This window comes from Neophocaena asiaeorientalis, unplaced genomic scaffold (genome assembly GCF_003031525.2).
Source record: "Neophocaena asiaeorientalis asiaeorientalis breed wild unplaced genomic scaffold, Neophocaena_asiaeorientalis_V1.1 scaffold228, whole genome shotgun sequence".
NCBI classification, from domain to species: Eukaryota; Metazoa; Chordata; class Mammalia; order Artiodactyla; family Phocoenidae; genus Neophocaena; species Neophocaena asiaeorientalis.
Window position 1 is genome coordinate 57,680 of NW_020173762.1, and position 22,825 is coordinate 80,504.

The window sequence follows — 22,825 nt, forward strand, 5'->3', positions numbered from 1 at the left end:
GCTTTCTCCCACTATTCTGACACTAGTTTTTCCCTTTATTCTTCAATAATTCTTCTTATTTCTCCGTGCAACTATGTGCTAAAACTCTTGAGTTTTCTATGATATGTAAATAAGCAAGACATACTATCACTGACAGGAGCAAAGCAGTAATAAATTTAACTTCTTAATTGTCTCAAATCACTAATATTTTTCTTTAAATATAAATATTACAGATAATTTTAGCACACTGCAATTATGTTATCAACTACTTTAAAATAATACAAAAAATTTGCATAAGTTCCATCTATTTTCAGCACTTGAAGTTCATACCTTCTGCATCAGTGGCATAATGACAGATGGTATGTTTCCTTAAAGAGTTTTTTTTTTTAATACCAAAATGTGTGCTAAATGTGGATAACCTGCTTATTCTCTTCTAAACAACAGTTTTATGAGTTTTCTGTCCAAAGTTTAATTAGCTCTTCCACACTCTGTCCCTTTATCAAATTGTTATTTCCATTTTCATTTGGGTTAAGAAAAAGGTTGTGATGTATGTTTAAAACATTAGCTAGTCACCAAAGAGTAGAACTGCCTCCTGTGTTCTGCCAAGGAGAGTAAATTGCTTGGAAAGATGTCAACACTGAAAAACTGTCAGTAACTTTTTTGGCCACTGTTGTTCAAAACATTTTATTAGTACTTGATCGGTGTTTTTAAAACAGACCAAAATACACTCAGGATTTATAGACTTTGGAAACAAATGATTATATGTTAAGCCAAAATTCTTTTCTTTCTCATTATATTGTTTCCATTCAAATGTATGAATCCATATTTGAACCTCTGACATTATATTTTTTTGATATGAGATATGTTCCATCTGGACTCCATCCAGACAGCTTTAATAATTAAAGTACCAGTTAAGTATGGTACATTATCTCATAATGATGAGGAAAAAGCTTACAACTAAGATTTAGGAGACCTATATGCAACCATCGTGGTAGTCAGGTTCCCTAGGTCTTGGTTCTGAGAAATATGGAGATAATTTCTGCCTATCTATTTCAAGGGGTTTTTGTTAATATAAAATGAAATTAGCACCTAAATTAACTTTTCTAAATTACAAATAAGTGCATTTGTGTTATAGACACCTGATAGCAGTAAAAGTATACCAAAGATTTTTAAGATAATTGGACAATTTTATTAAAATACATCAAAAGTGTTAAGTGCAAAGAGCAAGACAGAAATGCTCACATAGAATATATATGCTTAGAAACACCAGAAGGAAGTACACTAAAATGTTGTCTGTGTTCTTCTCTTGTTAAGGTACTATAGGCAAATATTACTTTCTTTTTTAATCTTATCCACATTTTTTTCAAATTTTCAATAGTGAGTATACATTAGTTTTATAAGAAAAATATCAATGTAAAACTTGAGAATTATCTTTTTCACTTATGTTTCACTTGATTTACTAATAGTGAATATAGAATTTAAACTTTATATTATTGACAATTGTTTTAAATAATCAAGATTGGGTTATTTACACTGAAGTATTCACAATCCTAGCTCTGGATCTGTCTCTCCAATATATTATGTGCATCTCTCTTCAATTACGAAATGAAGAGAAATATTTTGTCTTACATAGTTTTAAGAAATAGCTTTCATGATTATTTCTTTTTCTTTTCCCCTGCTGCATTAAAATTTTATACTCTAATTTTCCACGTGATTAGCTTTTTTTAATCTAGTTTTTTCCTCCAGAATGTGCCATGCTCTTTCAGCTCTTTGTACCATGCCTGAATGCTAGCCAGAAAGAGTAGCTAATGTCTTGCTTGTTCCTGGGTTCCACAGACAAGGCAAATTCAGTGCCTTTACTCCTGCAACTCATGGATAATGATAAAATGGCTCTCATACTGAAGAACAATTAGAAAATGTGAATTGAGAACTGAATTTGGTATAAAATGCCCTCCTGAAAAGTATAACAAGTGTGAAATACTTTTTAATAGTTCTATAATACTAATAAAGTTGAAAATTGAAATCAATCTTCTTCTCTATATTATTTCCACCTTATAATAATATCAAACTCTAAAAATTTTGTAGAAATTAAGGATTGGTGCTGTAGACTTCAGGTTCTTTTCTTATAACCTTATATGAGGAGTTCAAGATCTCAAAAGCAAAAATGAGGATGGGAAAGGGAATGTTTGATGGTAAGAAAGATAATTTTCCCCTAATACCTATCAGATAAAATATTTTAGAAAAGTAAAAGGAAATTAAAATGTGGCTCATATATTCCTTCTATGAATACTCTTCTTCCTTCCCATTAAGTTCCATGGGACACAGTGGATTAACTCTCTCAATGGTACCTGTGTTCCCACACTGAAGTTAACTGAAAAAAGACAAATCTTTCAATACTCTGATCTCATGCAAAGGTCATAAGGTGCACTGACTAATGAATGAATAAGGCACTTTGAAAACCATCTAAAATATAATATGTAATTATCTATCATTAGGGGAACATATCAGAAAGTTTTGTTTTCATTTTTTAAACAATTGACTTCAGGCCAGTTCCTCATTTTACTTTATTTTTCTCATCTTGCTCTGGCTTGTGTTCAGAACTCCCATTGACTTCCAGAAGGATTTTTGCATTTGGCTCAGCTTCAATAGCAGAAAACAAGATATTGAACAGACCCTTATTGCTTCTGAATGTCTCTAAAATAACAATGTTCCACCTTCGAACTGTCTATCCCATCATGGATTTTTCATCATCAACACCAAAAACTGCAAGCAACTCTGCACAAAATATTTTATAAAATGAATTCAAAGAGTGTAAAGAAGTTTGCTTACTTTTTTGTGGAGTTATTTTAAAGTTTCCTGTTATTGTGTATATATTATTTCATGTAATCTTTACAATATTTTGTGAAATTTTTAGGGTAGATACAAGTTTCTCCATTGTGCAGAAGGGAAAACATGGAATAGAATTATTGGCCATTCAAAAATAACTCTTAGTGGCATGGACATATATACACAACCAAATGTAAAATAGATAGCTAGTGGGAAGCAGCCACACAGCACAGGTGGATCAGCTCGGTGCTTTGTGACCACCTAGAGGGGTGGGATAGGGAGGGTGGGAGGGAGGGAGATGCAAGAGGGAAGAGATACGGGGATATATGTATAACTGATTCACTTTGTTATATAGCAGAAACTAACACACCATTGTAAAGCAATTATACTCCAATAAAGATGTTAAAAAAAATAACTCTTAGCTCTGTCAGTAGCCTCTGTACTTCAGACCTCTGAAAGGTTTCAGCATTACTTAAGGGAGTTTTACACATCATTACAGTACACCAAGTATTGGGTCACATACATATGTATTATAATTATAAAATATTTTTAGGTACCATTTGATTAATAAACCATATGCCAGTTATACAGTATTTGTATAGTCATAATATTTTTGCATTATGTACAATCTCATTCAGGGGCTAAAAAAGAACAATTATTCTTATATACAATCCCACTCAAGCTTATTTTCTGGTATTAAAGAAAATTCAACATGTAAAGAATAAATGCACTGAACTGCATTTATGCTCCTAGAGAAAGTGGCACTAGGGGAATAAAACAGATTATTCAAGATGATGGGTTAAGACAATATTGAGCTTAACAAATTTGCAGCTAAGAAACCATATATATGGACCAGATGTAGTCTAACTATTGAGGCTGTCAAAAGAAACTCTACATCTTAATATACTTTTATTGGTTCTTATTTTTTTAATAAGAGATACGGTGTATAACACACAATTCCCAATTGAGAGCCTAGCTCCCAAAAAAGACAAAGAGCTCCTAGCCCCAAATCAAGTTAACTCAGCCTTAGAGAATAAATTTAAGCAGAAGTAATAGGCCTTACCTTTCAATGTGAAATTGCAGAGACCAATTAGTGAAGTTCTGAAAGGTTCCATTCTAGGAGCAATTCTTCACTGTCTCAGTCAGAGACAAACTGTAAAATGAAGGGGACTTTTCTCATTATGTTTGCAATATCTTCAATAGCTATGACAGTAATACAAATAAGAAGCCATCAGTATGAGTGAAGAAAGGAATCATATTTGAAAGAACCAAGTTAGAATTCTCTAATGTATTAATAAAATATTGAATGAAGCAATTCCAATTTCCACTTTTACAATACTATAATATTCACTATGGTCTTAGAACTATGGGAAGAAAGTTGACATATAAATGATGACAGGAGAGAGGAGAGAAAACGGAGAAAATTTTTTTAGTGAATAACAAATATGGTATGAAATGAAGAGTAAAATCAAAGATCCAACAGGCCCTGAAGGTAGAATACCTTCCTTAATACCACTTATTAGAAAAAAAAAGCTCTAGAGCTCAAAAAATACATTCAAATTGATTCCCTCTCATTATTACAACTGCATTGCTTCATTTCAGCCTCCTTGCTGACCTTCCAGTTATACACCTTCTCATTCTCTCCCTACTTCCACACTCTTGCCTCTATTTATCTCTCTAAAAACAAACTGAATCATGTTAATCTAGTATTTGAAAAAGGAAAAACATAAGAATAAAAACTCTATTAATGACCCATTCTGATATGCTCATATAATATGACAGAGATCTATTCAATCTCTGTATAATTTGAAGAATAAATTATCACATGAAAAAGACTGCAAGTGAATATATTTAAATTTACCTAAAATAAGGCAAATAAATTAGCAACTGAAAAACTCACTTTTCAAGAATATGTCATAAATGAAATAATATTTTTCATTTTTATTCTTGTTTTTTCTAGCATTATTTTATTTTTATAATAGGAGAATGGTTCATTTACAGTGAATATTTCCTTTATGAACACTACAAAAATAATTATGGTTTATTCTTTAATCAATAAAGACTACTCTGAAATAATCACTTCATAATGATCAAAAGGTCTTATCAATAATTTTTGTTTCAAACTGGCTTTTCAAAATTTCTTTTTTTTTTTATTTGACAGCTGTTTATTGTTTGTCAGACACTGTGCTAGGCATTGGAAACAGAGGAATGGATAAAACAGACATAAGGACACCAGCCACTGATTTAAGGCTCCCCTTAATCCAGTATGACCTCATGTTAATCTAACTAATTACATCTGCAAAGACTCTATTTCCTCGCATTCTGAGGTTCTGGGTGGGCATACATTTTTTTAAAATTTTATTGGAGTATAATTGCTTTACAAAGTTGTGTTAGTTTCTGCTGTACAACAAAGTGAACCAGCTATATGTATACATATACCCCCCCTCTCTCTTGGACCTCCCTCCCACCTCCATATCCCACCCATCTAGGTCATCACAGAACACTGAGCTGAGCTCCCTGTGCCATAGAGTAGGTTCCCACTAGCTACCTGTTTTACACGTGGTAGTGTATATATGTCAATCCCAATCTCCCAATTCTTCTCACCCTCCCCTTACCCCCGATGTCCACATGTCTATTCTCTATGTCTGCGTCTCTATTCCTGCTCTGGAAATAGGTTCTTGATATAATTAGTATGAGTATTTATGTAAAATGACAGCTAGATGAAATACCACTATCATGGATAAGGAAAATGTACAAAAGTGTTTATCATCTATTTTTATTTCCCAGTTTAATATATTGTTGTATTTTATTTAAGACTATAATTTTAAAAGGCAATAGACATCACTGAAAGGTAAGATTTTTAAAAACAGATTTAAACTCCAAAATACAAGACACCAGAGTTTATATCATATTAAGTGCCACAAAAATATTTTTAAATGTTATTTAAAACATTATTTTAAATATTCCCTACTTTATTTTTTTTAATTAGTATATCAAGTGAACTTAATAATATCTGCTTGGCTTTTAAATTACTTAAGCAATAGTTATAATAATATTTTCTTTTAGAAAAAAATTACATAAAAATTCAATTTTAAAGTCTAATAAAAAATACAACAAAATTAAGTTAGACTGCATATAATATACATTTGAGGTATTTTGAAAATACAGCAGTGAAGAAGTCTTTCCTGCTTGAGTATGTAAGAAGATGTATGTGAAGGTTAACAGTTATGCATATGAAGTCAATCCAAATATCAAAACTTTTATAAACAACTAGACTGTTTAAAAACTGTTTATAAATCTGAGGTTATGATTTTTTGTTTTGAATGCATGTTGAAAACCTAGTTAGGATCATTTAATGTTGACCTCTGGACCTTCACCCTTATATCATATAAAGTGGCCATTTTCATATTTTTCTATGCCTTAAAAAAGTATGCTATAAAGGCAAAAATAAATAAATGGGATCTAATTAAACTTAAAGTCTTTTGCACAGAAAAGGAAACCATCAACAAAACAAAAAGACAACCTACTGAATGGGAGAATATATTTACAAATGATATGACTGATAAAGGGTTAATATTCAAAATATATAAACAGTTCGTACAACTCAACATCAAAAAAACAAACAACCCAATTAAAAAAATGGCAGAAACCTGAATAGACATTTTTCCAAAGAAAACATACAGGTGGACAACAGGCACGTGAAATGATGCTCAACATCATTAATCATCAGAGAAATGCAAATTAAAACTACAATGAGATACTACCTCACATCTGTCAAAATGGCTATCATCAAATATACCACAAAAAAACAAATGTTGGTGAGAATGTGGAGAAAAGGCAACCCTCGTACACGTTGGTGGGAATGTGAATTGGTGCAGCCACTGTGGAGAACAGTATGGAGGTTTCTCAAAAAACTAAAAATAGAAGTACCATATGACCCAGCAATTCCACTCCCAGGTATAAGTTTGAAAAAAACAAAAACACTAATTTGAAAAGATGCACACACCCCAAAGTTCATAACAGCATTATTTTAAATTGCCAAGATATCACAACAACCTAAGTGTACATCAACAGATGAATGGATAAAGAAGATGTGGGGGTATATATATACACAATGGAATACTACTCATCTATAAAAAAGAAAAATTTTGCCATTTGCGGCACATATATATATACACATATATATACTATATTGCATTGTATATATATATATATATATATATATATATATACACACATACCTATATATACTACTTAGCCATAAAAAAGAATGAAATTTTGCCATTTGCAACAACATGGATGGACTGTGAGGGTATTATGTTGAGTGAAATTAGTCAGACAAAGACAAATACTGTATGATATCACTTATATGTGGAATACAAAAACACTAATTTGAAAAGATGCACACACCCCAAAGTTCATAACAGCATTATTTTAAATTGCCAAGATATCACAACAACCTAAGTGTACATCAACAGATGAATGGATAAAGAAGATGTGGGGGTATATATATACACAATGGAATACTACTCATCTATAAAAAAGAAAAATTTTGCCATTTGCGGCACATATATATATACACATATATATACTATATTGCATTGTATATATATATATATATATATATATATATATATACACATACCTATATATACTACTTAGCCATAAAAAAGAATGAAATTTTGCCATTTGCAACAACATGGATGGACTGTGAGGGTATTATGTTGAGTGAAATTAGTCAGACAAAGACAAATACTGTATGATATCACTTATATGTGGAATTTTAAAAATACAACAAACTAGTGTGTATAACAAAAAAGAAGCAGATTCACAGATATAGAGAACAATCTAGTGGCTATCAGTGGGGAGAGGGAAAGGGAAGGGGCAAGATGGGGGATGGGATATAGAGGTACAAACTACTATGCATAAAATACATAAGCCACAAGAATATATTGTACAACACAGGGAACATAGCCAATATTTTATAATAATTATAAATGGAATATAACCTTTAAAAATTGTGAATCACTATATTGTATACCTAAAACTTCTAATATTTTACATCAACTATACATCAATTAAAAAATAATAAAATAGAATACCAAAAAAAACAAGCAAAACAGATGAACTCATAATTTTAAAAAATTATGATATATTAGACCCATTTAGATATCAGGAGCCAGAACTTAATCCAAAATTATAGTTTGTAGAGTTCCAAAATTTCTACTTTGTATCAAATAAGTTTACCAAAAAATGAACCAGAATGACTTTTACTTTTAGTCAATGCCCTCAGATGCAATTGAATTAGCTATGATGTTCTATCTTTTCTATATAAAAAAAGAAATGTGTGCTCATATATGTTAACACAATACCAAAAATCTATTGGGGAAGATGATGTATTCATACACAATTTCTTTAAAGCACTATGATTTGTTTATGCTGCAGTTAATATGGAACATTAACCTCATTACTGAGGTTGTTTATGATTTGTTTATGCTGAGGTTAATATGGAACATTAACATTTTATTGGAAAGTAGGTATCAGTAAAAACATATAGTGCAGAAATGTATGAAATCAGCAAAAAGAAAAATATATAATAATAGTATACTTTCTTCAAGGAAAAGAAAAATAAATGTGAAGTAGATAATCAATATGAACTTAAACTTTTCAATCACTTATATACATTTAGGTATTAAATTTATTCCTTTTTTTTTTTCCCCTAGAGGAGTAGTTGGGTTAGAAGGTGGAGATGGTGCCAAAGGCTTTATTTCTGCCTATTATCTTTTAGTTATGCCAAGTCATTACATAATGGTTGCAAAGAAAACCAATTAATTGCAGTTCAGAAGAAAATAAGAGTTGAAAATAAAAATCCATACAGACACTTTAGACTCACTGGAAAGACTAATGTCAAGATACAGGGAAGTATTTGTAATAATTTTATCTTAGGAAGTGCTATTAACATTATTAATATTTCCATTTTTTATGAGGAAACTACTTACTATGACTTTATCAGTACATTTAAAATGATAGAAACCAAAAAGTGTTTTATAATATTTTGCTGATTTTAAACATTAATGCATACTTTAATAATAATTGTCAGAGTATATTTTGGAAAAATAATATGAATAATTTTAAAGAAAAATTAAAACCAAATATTTCACCATACAGAAAAATATGAACAAAATAAACTCTCCATATAAATATACTGAATAGAAGTTTAAAACATGGTTGCTGTGAGTGTGAGTTAAGGTCATTCATTACACTGACCTTATATTTTAGCTGCACCTACTTGCTGTGTGAACTTGAGCAATTATCTAAACTCTTTCCCTCAATATATTCATACTCAAAACTAGATTAGAAATTACTTATATCATAAGGTCATCTGAGAATTAAATAATTTAATTACTGAAAATTTCTTAATGCAGTCCTCAGACCCCTAGTAAATACTAAATAAATGTTGGTACTATTATTATTAACTGATATGTCTTATGATCTGTGGATTGTAATTGTTGCCTTGACTTCTTGACTTAGCTGTGTTTTGTTAACATGGTAGATAGCAGTTCACTGAAGTTTCTGGCTGGAATTTTCTGATCTGGCTTCATCTACTTAAGCTGCATCAGCTTTGGGCTTGCAATTTAGTTTACACTTAACTAATTTCAAGCTGAAGAAATGTGTCCTGGTAAAAAGCACATATGTAAATTGGTTCATGCTCAGCTCTTAGGATTTTAGTTTAGGACCTGAGATAGATCACTTATTGAAACTCATTGAAACACCTAATAAACATTTAAATTATTGCATTTCCATTTTTCTTTTTTCTTTTAATCAATTTTTTAAAATTATACAGCAATACACTCTTATTGTTACAAGTACTAATTATAGATATACAGAAAAAATTAATAATCTTTTCCTGAAAAACCTTCAGTCTATCCCCAAAAGTCTTTATCACCACCACTGTCAGTAGTTTGTCTACACCTTTTCATTCATTGTGTATACATGCATGTGTTTGTCTGTGTGTATCTAACACACACACACGTATCCACATTCTTATGTGTATATGTAAATATATATATGGGCATCATCCTTTTATTAACTTATTTGACAGAAATAGAGGTATATCTATTAACTAAACATAAAATGCAAAAAAATACATAAGAAATGGTTTATGTTTTGTGTGTAATCAGAAGCACCATGTATACTTATATATACACACACATGTATGTACATATCAGCATAATATATAGAGTAAGGAATAGAGGTTTCATTGTTTTTAAATTACTTGACATTCTTTCAAGTTATACTATTATTTTTTCCTGTAAGTTATATAATATATAAGTAAAAGTTATATATATGTGTAATTTGAAAAAATGATATATAATAGGCAAAAGTATATCTGAGACATTAAATAAAAAGGAAGATATCAGTAACATATATATAATATATTAATTTCTCTATATAATCTCTATCATACACATATGTACATATATTTGTATATAGATGTTAGCATAATCAATCCACCTATAGATAAATTAAATATAAAGAGATTCAATACTTTTAAATTAGCCCTTGACATTCCTACAAGTGCTATGTTGTTTATAAAGAAACACACAAACATATATATATATATATATATATACACACATTTATACAATTACTCAATTGGTAGACATCATATAACATACACATTTTCACATTTTTGCTTCCATGAACAACTTGCAATAAATATTCTTGTATATATATGTGTGAAATGTGAATTTATAAACATACATACATATACATGTACATATTCACACATATGATAGAGTTTTTTTTTTGGAAATTAACATCCTAGAATTTCTGGGTAAAAATATGCATATATTTAAAAACTGTAAAGATATTTATAGCATAGACAATTGAAACTGTGGAATGGTGCTAAAAATTCCAGAGTCTATGGCACAAATAAATATCTGTGTAAAGTTTTTCTCTCACCTATTTTGCCACTGGAGGGGGAGAATGTAGTGACAAAATCTTGTCACCAGAGCTAGAACCTTAATCCCAGCAAACTGTTTTTCAGAAAGATTTTAGCAATTTATACTCCCACCAGAGGTACTTACCTCTGTCACAGTATCATCAGTCAATGGATGTTACTGTCTTTATTTATAAACACTAACTTTATTGGTGAAAACTGTATTACATTATTATTTTAATTACTACTTACTTGACATTTAGTGAGATTGAACAAATTTTTATATGTTTTATTGGTAAAGTGATTACATCTTTATCAATTATCTATTTTCCTTTTATTTTGTTTCTCATCAGTTAGAAGGGATTGTTGTTATATTATCCATATTGACTTTATTAGTCATAAGTTCATATTTTATTTGTGACTCATTTATGTTGTCTATTGCCATAAAACTATTTAATTTTAAGCATTTAAATATGTCCACATTTAGACATATTAAAGCTATTTTTATGGCTTTTCTCTTTCTTTCTATACATAGGTTCACTTGTTTGAATTACACTTGTGATCATAAAATTTCATTTTATTTTTTTACAGACTATCTCACAACCACATTTCAATGTTATACATACCTCTTACGAACATCAATACAATAGTCATGTTTTGAGAGAAAGATGAATAATATTTTGAGTTAAACTATCCTGTCAGCTTCTAAAATGCACATGTTACGTGCACCCAACTGTAAACAGAGCAATATAATATGTATACCAGGTCAAGACAAACATTTTTCAATGTAACTTGAAAAACATAACTTGCCCCAAAGAGGAACCACCCTACCTCTAAAAGAATATCTGCTGGTAGGGTCAATTTTTTTTTTTTTCCCTAAGGATGGGAGAAGACTTATCTCTGTTCAAGCACCCACATGCATAACTGAATTTCTGGAGTTCTGCACCACAGAGCTTGGAGGATAAGATTTTAACCAGGAATATTTTAGAACAGATGTTGTCAGTTGTCTACTTTGAACTTTTCTATCAAATGTATGATTTTGAATAGTTATGCTTCTTGGATGGTCCTGCCAGGATGTGTCAGCTGCAAAATGTATCAACAGTTAACTTAGTAAATTGACCTAGTGGGTGGGTTCTGTTAGCATTCTCCATTAAAGATTGCATACTACCTTCCAAACGCATTAGTTTTCTTCTTTCCATAGTTGACATCAAACTGCACTTTCTGGCACTAGTTAAAGAAAATGATCAAATGATTTTTCAAACAACCACTGGTTTAGAATAGAAAAACCATATTTTTAATACAGAAAGATATTTTCACATTTACTACAGTAATAGCATCTGGATGCAGTTTTTTTCTAAAAGCTTATCAATATGTTTATAATAATACACTTTAATGAATATGTAGTTCTTTGAATGAAAGGACAGTGTCTTCATGTTTGCCAGACTGAGGTTTATCACAAAACTTGAAGAATAATAATAATACTGATGTCTGAAAAAATTGCTAAACAATACATGAAAGGAGGACTTCATTTTATAACACTTGCTTTGAAATCTGATACTTTCCAAAACCATTTTCACTCAGTCTAGTCTCATGGTAGTTTTTAAATTGCAAGCTTTGAAGCACTTTTGCCAATTTTGGATCAATAAGGAACTGATGTAATTTGATCCATAAATACTTTCTAACCATAGTAAAATACTGATAGATTGATGAATGTCATGACAACTCTTATGATCTTAGCTATTATCAATGTAAACTGAGAGCAAAACAAAGACAGAACAGCAGTAATGCTTTAAACCAACTTGGCCTCTGACATGTTGAGTAAATTTTCAAACCCAGGCTGGGAGCTTATTGAGGAAGAAATAGACCTGGAAATTAAGCTAGCTAAATTTTTAAATACTATCATGTATTAAGTGTTTACATTATGCCAGGAGCTCTAGTAAGAATGTTACCTATATATTGACTGACAACAGCCAAATGTGATAGGCACTAACTAATATTAGTCCTTTTTTGCAGATAGGAAAAGGTAGATCTACATAGTGGGACAACTTCCTCAAAGGAATTCACAAAGATAAAATATGAACCTGAATCTGTGAAATTAAAAAACCCATGTTTTTTACAACTACATAAAAGTATATACTAGATAGAGTGTATGTAGTATGTTACTGCGAGATTTGCCTCTTTTCCTGTGTGAATTTTTCCTTTAATTACTAAGATTTCTTATCAAAACAAAAGCAAGAGTTACAAATATTTAATTACTCTAACAGAGGGCAGAAAAAAAAGGTTTCTAACATTTCCATGATATATAGTTGGGAACAAACTCTCTCTCAGAAAACTTTCACAGTAATGTTTATTATTTATATATAGGTATAACCAGAAAAGATGAAAGTAATTTTGGTAAATTTTAAAAAAACAGACATTCAGAGCAAAAATGTATGAAATTTTGATTTTAGAAGCCTGTTTATGAGATTATAGCTATCAGCACACCATCTCAGTTTTTCTTTTATTGTCCATTCATCATTCATTTATCCATTTAACAAACTTAGGGTAGAGCTCTGCTAAGCAATGTGGACATAAAGATGCATAACATATTTCCTCATCTTAAGACAAATTTTTATCTAATTATAATACAGTGGGATAAATGTTTCAAAATAAATAAAAGATAGTTAAAAACAAAGTACTGTGGAATAAATAATGAAATGACTATTTCTACATGATACATTTGAAGACTCCTTTATACGAGTGTTAGGTGAGATAAAACTTAAAAGTTCATAAGGCACAAAGATGGGAGTCTAGTCTTGAAATAGGAAACAGTGTAGTTAACTAATGGTACGTATTAATGTCCATTGTCACAGAAAACATTTTTATCACCCCTACCCAAAACCCCACAAATACACCCAATGCGTCACCAAATTGCATTGTTTCCAGAACCAAAAGTGACAATGCATTACCTTACAAAAGTAGAAATTTCGAAAGAATATTGGTATCAGTGAGATACTGTAATTTAGTATGAGTTGTACTCAAATAGCCTTATTTTGAGCTTTTAATAAATCACTGATAAAGATTTAAAACAATAAGAAAGACTTTTGCTTTAGTAAGACAGACTAGGGAATTTGAACCAACTCTCCTACTGAGACAGCTAGAAAAATATGAACAGAAGAAAATTTATTTTCTTGAAAGCTTTAGAAAGTTTAAAAAACAGTGAAAGTGATAGTATCAAGATCCAGAAGAACAAAGAAATGCAGAGAGGAGAGCCTAGAATTTTTCACTATTTATTTCCTAGGGGCATATGTAGATTATAGAGATGAAAGGGTCTATGATGCTGTCATTTGGAAGAGTGTTGCTCATGATTCATATCCTTTCAACTGGGAATACCTATTGGTTCTTCCTGTGGAAATATGTCTCTTTTCCCCAGGAGGATTTAAGGAATCATCTCATGTAGCTTCTTTGGGCTATTCTCTCTCTCTCTCCTCTAACTCTCTTACTCTCTAATTGGAGATATTTTCAATGCAAATCAATATCTTGCTTTTCTAAAAGTTCCATACATAACAATCCACACTCCTAAACAAAATATTCATCTCAATCTAAAGTAGAAGTCATTGCAAAGGAGGCAGAAACATAGTAGTCCTCCTTATTAAATATTTCCACCAAATAAGTGGATGAAAAGTGAATAACTAAAGCATGAATTCTGATCCCAGTCCTGTCACTAGCTGCCAATACGATCCCGATGTGTCCTAGACTCTGTACCTTAATTTTAGAAAATTAGGAATATTATTATCTTTCTCTCCAAGTTTTTTTGTAAGGATCAAATAAGATAATGCAAGGGAAGTCTTTTGTCAACCATAGGTCATTTTTTTTCCCCCAAATTAAAAGATACATGGATTGAATTTAAGGGAAAAAAAAACTTTCTACAGGAGAGAACTGCCTTTAAGTCTTTCCTGACTGACATCTGTTTTTTAGGAAAAAAAATAACCTGCCATTTCTAACTATCACACGTTTGCCACTCTCCTTCCCACGAACTTTAACATTCCAGTTATGAGTACTATTAAACTATGCTGACAGTAAGACTAACAGAAAGAAAATTTTAATTAACATAATTTAAATTATTCTTATTTAATATTATATCAATTTAAATGTGAACATTCAATATAAAATACCACTGGTTCTTGACTGGAAATCTAAATGAGTCTTTCAATATGGAACAAAAGTGACATCGTGGGAATATTGTATTGTCCTTGGCGGTGCATTTTGTTCAATGTTCCCTGCCTTGATTTAGGATATCATTTCTTAAAGAGGTCTCCTGGGAAAATAATTTTATGAATCATATTATCTGAGGAAAAAATCTTGTAAGTGGTACTATCACTGGCCTGCCATTCACAAAGCAGCATGAAGGTATAGAATTAACTCTAAACCTAAAAATTAAAGATTAGATTCCTAATGTCTTAAAGCAAATCAGTAAGAAAAATACAAATGTACAGGTCACCCCGTATCTATTATCAGAATAAATACAAGCAAGAGCATGTAGGGAAGACAAAATTTGTCAAAAAAACAAACTCTCTAAAAAGATCTGCCTGAAGAAATGTCAGCTGCCCATAATCCCTTTCGCAACTTGGCAACTACTGAGTGGCGGAAGGGGAAGACAGGACTTGGAAAGTTTTCATTCATGCATCTGGTAGCACTTTTAACAATTACTGTTACTAAACTCCACTGGGATTTAGTGAAAGGTTGCTGTATCACAGACACCAAAGCTACTCATCACTCTTGCTACTCTGCCACAAATTCTAGCCACTTCAGTTACCAATTATACTCTGCTGCATTCAGGGTCAAGGAGATATTTTCGGTTTAAGGCAGCCCTACCATTTCAAGAAGAGGTATTTCCATGTCAGGCATCTTAACTCATTACTGCTTATCTCTGACTCATTCCGAGTTCTTTGGGGTCCAGAATTCCCATTTCTTTATTTTACCTGAAACTGCACCATGGGACATTATCTCCAGACCTGCACAATATATTTACCTCCTCATCAGGCTATGCCAGAGCAGCTGGGTTTTACAAGGGTATATTATTTTCCTAGGAATGCCATAACAAACTACCACAAATGACATGGCTTAAAATAACAGAAATTCATTGTCTCACATTTCTGAAGGCTCAAAGTCCAAAATCAAGTTGTTGACAAGTCCAGGCTCCCTCTGAAACCTGTAGGGGAGAATCCTTTCTTGCCTCTTCCTAGCTTTGGTGATTTGTAACAAACTTTAGCATTCCTTGGCTTGCCCCTGCAGCATTTCAATCTCTACCTCAGTTGTCACATGGCCTTCTCCCCTCTTTGTCTCTATCTCCATCTGTCATTTTCTACTTCTCATAAGGACACCAGTCATATTGGATTAGGGCCCACCCTAATGATCTCAGCTTAACTACATCTGCAAAGACCCTATTTCCAAATAAGATCACATTCCCAGGTTCCAGGGATTAAGACCAACATATCTTTTGGAGGAACACAATTCAACCCATAACAAAGGGCTAGGGATGCTTTTCCTCAGCCCTTGGTGCCATGTCCTTTTGAAGCTTGCAAACCTTAATTCTTATGAGACAGCCAAATAATTATACTCCTCAATTCTCCTCATTTATTTTGGGGTAAAAGGAAAAATTCTGGATTATTCACTTTTTTGTACTAAAGTATATATCCATAGCCTTTGCCATCTAATTTTGCAGTGCCATCCTACTGTGGATGACAAATACTTTCCTGCCCCTGTGCAGTGAGACTTGCCCATAGGACTTGGTTGGCCAAGAAGTTTAGTGGGTTCATTGAAAGACTAAACTGTACTTGCTTGATTTGGCTTGGTTCTTGGACTTCTGCTGTAACTCATGAGAATAACATGTCCCAGGTATCTTCTCATCAAAAAAGAGTGAGAAAACTGTGAAATTTTCTCATCCAATCTTTAACCTGTAAACAAGACTGATAGATCTGCAGATTAAAGAAAAGGTAACCCTGCTGACCCACAAAACTCTGAGCAAGAGAAATAAGTATTTGTCTTTTTAGGCTACTGAATATTGGGGTGGTTTGTTTCACAGCATTATTACAGTAATAGCTGACCAATATGTTCTGTTGTGTTCTGATGACTTAAGATATATGCCCACTTTATCACTCCCTCTTCTCTAAAATTTTCCTGATTGATTTTGCAGGTTCTTTCTATTGAAAATTATTTCAGGTTTAATTTATTAAGAGAGCTACTCAATAATAAAAGAAATATGTCTGTCTTATGAGCCATTTATTTCAGAAATTATACTTCTGATACTATTTGTGATTATCACAATTGGCCTATCACATATTCCACTGAAATGAAGATAATAGAAAGAAACAAAAAGGCTAAATCCTTGGGCATGTGTGAAATAATTTCAGGGGCCTCTTATATAATGTGACCATATAATTAATCGTGTACTCTGGGACACCTTTGAGAATGAAAGAAGATACTCTTAATAGTTATGCCACAGTCAGTCATAACCAGACTTCCTGAGCATTCTGGCATGTATGATCATGGTTCTTATGGTGAAAACAACACTGAAGCACATAAAGAGTTTAATTTCCATCATTGTCTATTCAGCCCCTTAATGTTTTTCATATAAATGCTGGTTAAGATATTTGCATTTAGATTTGCAAGGTATAGAAATCAGAAAGAGTGACTCCAGAAAACTCCCAAGGGGAAAAGCAGCTATTTACCTTTTTTGGATACAGGTTAATAGTCTGTATTTATTGTTAGAGCAATGCTTACTGAGGAAGATTCACAAAGAAAATATTTCAGAAAGAGTTCAGGCTCTTCAGGAAGCAGGTTAACTTCCTGCTGACATTTCCAATTCCAGGTATACAGAGAACTGATTTCCTTACTGGATAGAAGGACAGCAAATCCAAATAATATGAGTTTTAGCCTTATATACCCCAATTATTCTCAAAGCCTTCAACACTAGTTTTCAGAATAAAAGATGACTCAGCTGTCTGTTTTTCTGTCTTCCTGCTAAGACATTATTTATCACTTCGATCTATTGACATTACAGTGATGGTGGAAAAGCAAAGGTGGGTAAAACTGGTGGGATCTTAGCACAAAGGAATCAAAGGAATAACTCAAGCCTGTATGAGCAGTTATGCATTCTTCAATACCATGCACTTGCAATGAAAAAAATGAAAATTTCAACTAAGAATGTCCTTGAGAAAGCAGTAAATATATTGATTTTATTAAATCTCAACCCTTGAAGACACATCTTTTTAATTTTCTGTGCAGTGATATGAGAAATACATATGAAGCCTTTCTGCTATATAATGAAATACAATGGTTGTCTCACAGAAAACTTGCATGAAAATTTGTTTACTGTGCCACTGAACCGAAAGCAAGTGCATTTTCATAAAATATCATTGTCATTTGAAAGGATGTCTGACACACAAACTATGGGTATTGAGACTTGGGTGTTTGGCAGACATTTTCTCAAAAATGCACAAAGTGAGCCTGCCATGCCAAAGAAAGCAAGTGAGAGGTATGTTGCCAAGAATTCACGTAAAAATTTGAATCTGGGAAAATGCCTACCCACTTCCATGAACTTAAAAGTTCCTAGTAGGTAAATAATTTTCTGAGACAATCAGAGGTAATATTAATAAAGGTGATATTTTGCTATTTGATTTATATATTGAAATGTGCCAAAATTTTGGAAGAGTTCCATAACTCTGTAAACAAATACTTTCCAAGTGGGCATTGCATGATGTTACAAAATAATGCATGGAGAAATGATACAATCAGAGTGCAAAATAGATGGTGGACTTTAAGGTAACAATGTAAAAAACGTTCATTGATATTGTTTAATATTCTTTACTAATTTTTAAGAAATTACTAATGTTGAGTTTTGATGTAGAATCAAAGAAGACTATTCCAAAATAAGTGAAAAGGCTATTGAAATATTTTTCTCTTTCCAATTACATATCTGTGTAAAGCCAGACTTTCTTCATGTTCTGTAACCAAAATAATATAGTAGGTTGAATCCAGAGACATATAGAAAAATCTATATGTCTTCTACTTTACCAGACATTAAAGAAATTGTAAATTGTATTTTGAAAACTGCAGTTATTTAATTTAAAAATATTTTATGCTATCATAGTGAGCTTACTATTATTCATACTTTAAAATTTGATTTTAATTTCCAACATAGTAAATATTGGTAGATCTAATTCATGTGAATATAAACTTTTTTTGTGGTACTCAGCAATTTTTTAACACAATAAGAGAGTCCTAAAAGCAAAAGTTTTGACTACCATTGCTCTAGTCAAATCCTTTTTGTCTCTTCTGGATTCAGTTTCATTTTGTTTTGTTTTCAATTGATAAAGATAGAGAGATAAAAATCACTTTTTATTTCCTAAAAAACCTGCTATGTATAATCCCAATTCTAGTCAACTCTTGTTTAATTCTTATTTTAAGAAGAACATTAATAAAACTTACACCATAAAATTATCTATTGGAAGCACTGCACTGATGGTAGAAAAATCAATTTGTTGAGTTTTATGCAAAGTACAAGCCAACTAAAGGAGTTATGATATGATTATGATCATTCTGTTGTGTCTTTTCCATGAAGTATTATGTGAAATTAGAAGAGTTACACTGTAGATTTCTCCTCTGGATGAGATTATCCACCCATTTCCATCTCCTTATCTATTGTGAGCTGCTTTCAAATTGTTAGAGTAATGGGTTGCATAGCTAATGTATTTGTTCAGGAAGAAAAGGAATTGTTTTGACGTATATTAAAAAAAATTGTTCTGATGTTTTCTTGGGATTAAACTTATTTTTGTCCCCCTAGTTTGGTGATAGTGACTTTTCAACCTGTTTGTTTTGTTTTATTTTGTTTTTGTTTTTGAAATTTTTGGACTTCATGTTATTTTTTAAAACTCTCAGTTTCTTTGTGTTCTGATTTAATGCTTAAGGGTTTCATTGAGAAATTTACTACTCCCTGATGACTTACTAGGGAGCCAGTTTCAAGGGGAAGTGAATTAAGTTCTCTAATTTTAGGCATATTCTATTCACTATACCCCTCACATTATGACTCCCAATGCTGTAAATGTAAGAGACAAAAGAGCTTTAAAAGACATTAGAAAAACTAACATAGGAAAAATGGATAAAATAAGTTTTAAAATGAATTTATAAAATTCAAGAACAAACTCTTACAGATCAACAAGCATACGCTTTGACAAGCTGAAACGCTGAAAGTGGATGGATGGGTGCTCTGTACATTGGAAACTTCAGCTCTGAAAATCAGGGCAACAGATCCTTGACAAGTAAAGACACTGGATGTATTTAGTCAGAATAATAGTAAAGGATTTTTTTCTTACTTTGTGACTCAAATTTGTAAATTATATTGGAAATTAATATCTAGATATGTTCAAGATATGCCCTATTCTAACAAGTTTTTATTCAGTATCTACCCAAGTTTCTTGCACACACAAGACCTGAAATGTGTGTTTGTTGAATAATAAATCTGGACTTAGCTCCATGTTAGTTTTCTCCAATAAATTTCAACATGGAAAAAAAAAATGCACCCAGTATCCAGACTCCTTACTTTGCCTTCAATAAATCATTCCCAGTCCAACTCTGGCCCTGAAAACATCCCCAGTATCTTCTTTTTTTTTTCTGCTCCAATTTCAACTCTTGGATGTAAATATTAAATACATGTGTGATCTGGAAATATAACAGCAATGAACCTTGGCTGCTCTACTCAGACATGTGAGTATTTAAGTAATAAAAGGTTAATACTATACCAGAAGGAGCCAGGAACTCTTATTCTTCCTGCTTAGTACATATAGAAGAGTCAAATGACAGCATGTGGCAGACTACAACTCAGAAAACAATGTGTGCCAGAAGTTTACAGAATAAAATATCCAAAGCCCCAGATGTATAATAAAAGGTGCCTAGAGAAAGAGGAGGGGGAAACATTTCTGCTGAAATCTTTTGAAATTCTTCCTTTTAAGTCTTTTGTGGGATTTTGGCTGTCAAAATGGCAAAGTAGACACAACATGAGGAAATAAATGGATAGAAGAGTTGTATTTTTTATACTTGCAACTTGGGTTGCCATAAAGCTTTGGGTAAAGAAAGAGTGAACTTCACAGCAGTGTAGGATAAATATTACTTGCTGTGAGATGCTCACACTTCCAAGCTCAGCTGGAGGTGACTATTGGTTTAGTAGTGCAATGCTATAGACATGATGTGCAAGATTAGAGCAACTCGTTCAATATTTCCATTCAACAACAAACTGTGAAGGTACAGTTCTATGCCTTGCAACCTCACTTCATAAAATAAGAAGAATGATATTATATAGTTGATCCTGTCTGTGAGGTTGGGAACTTAAATCAGTTTGTTCAGCTCAGAATGAAAAAAGATTTACTCTGGAGAGCCAGCAAATGCCATCTGAAAGTAGACGATACCTTACAGTGGTCGACCTGGAAGGAGTTATTGAAGCCCATGAGTAAAGAAAGATCAGGAAGTGCTGAAATGAATATTCTGGAATATTCAGAACATCAAGATAACTTTAGTTTAAAACTCTAGAGCTAAATTACTTAGATCAAAAATAAATTTAAGAAAATAAAAATTTTAAATTATTTGAAATACCACCATTAATGACTATAAAGAATACTTCATCCTGACAAATATATTCCACTTCAAAATGTCCTCACAATTCTAATTTTGAAATTCTCTTTTCTTGAAGGTTTCTGAAGCTTTCAAGACTATTTTGCTTATCACCATGGAGTTTTGGTCATGGAGATTTTACTTCCCTCATCTAGTTTTATTTTGCTTAGCCTATGGAATCAGAGACATCTATTTCACATTTCATGAGTTCTCAAAGTCTACTTCATGTTGTATATGATGGTCTTATTTAAATAATTAAAGTTGGAAAGTCATTTTAGCTTTTACAAATGAATACTTGAAAGCAAAATCAACTCAATTATAAATTACCAGTTTCTCCTAATAGTTTGCTTGCTTGAGGAACTTTATTTGTATTAGTAAACTAAATTTTACTTAAATAAAAATGTATTTATCTTAAACTACTTAGCTTATTTACTATAATCTAAAATACCTCAATGCATATTAGATACACCTTATATTTTTAAAAATAAATTTTCCATATATGCTAGTTTATAGATCAAATCTTTAAACTTTAGCATGTGCTAGTAAATACTAATGACAATATAGATACTAGGAATCATTATTATATAAAAGAAAGACTATTACTGGTGGAGTAGCTTTTACTGTACTTACTTCGGGCAGATAACAAGTACATATTACCTCTGGACAAAGTATAAAAGGCACTGTAGAGTGATCAAAATTAGAAATTTAAGAGCATTTGACTCTTGAAAGAAAGGAACTGGATTGGATTAGATCCATGTTTATACAGATATCCCCCTGAGGACATTCCCATGTCTGAAGGTCATGGAATAGCTAAAAATTCAGGAAAAAGTCACAGACTTATTAGATTGAGGTATCACAAGCAAAGTTTAGAGCTGTCAGACTGCTGGGAATTGAAGGAAAAAGCAAACTGAAAGAGAAGGGCACACAGAGAGGAAGCTGCAAAACTTGTATATAAAATGTTCAGAAACTATGCATGCCTGAGGAAGACTTTAAGAAGTCCAACAGAAAACAACATGTTGCTAACAGCACAAGACAAAAATTGGTACATTTTAGATGTTTGGTAAACACACTGGGTTTTCCACTGAAATCCAAGAATGGCCATACTTTTTTCTCAGGTCTAAGGAATTCACTCTGAGCCTAAAGGCAAAACAAATACAGACTTGCTCTAAGAAATCATATAACCAAGACTTCAAGATTTCAAGTTAATCAGCCAGTTACTTAACTATCATCTAGAGCAGAAATTTTCCAGAGGAAAATAACAGGAACCAGTGTCTTTAAAATAAACCATCCAGACTACAGTAAAAATTAATAAATGTGAACAGGAATATCTACTCCACAATCAAGAGAAGAAGCAGCACACAGAAACATATACTTAAATAACACAGAGGTTAGATTAATAAGTACTTTAAAGCAACTAACATAAAATGCTCAAGG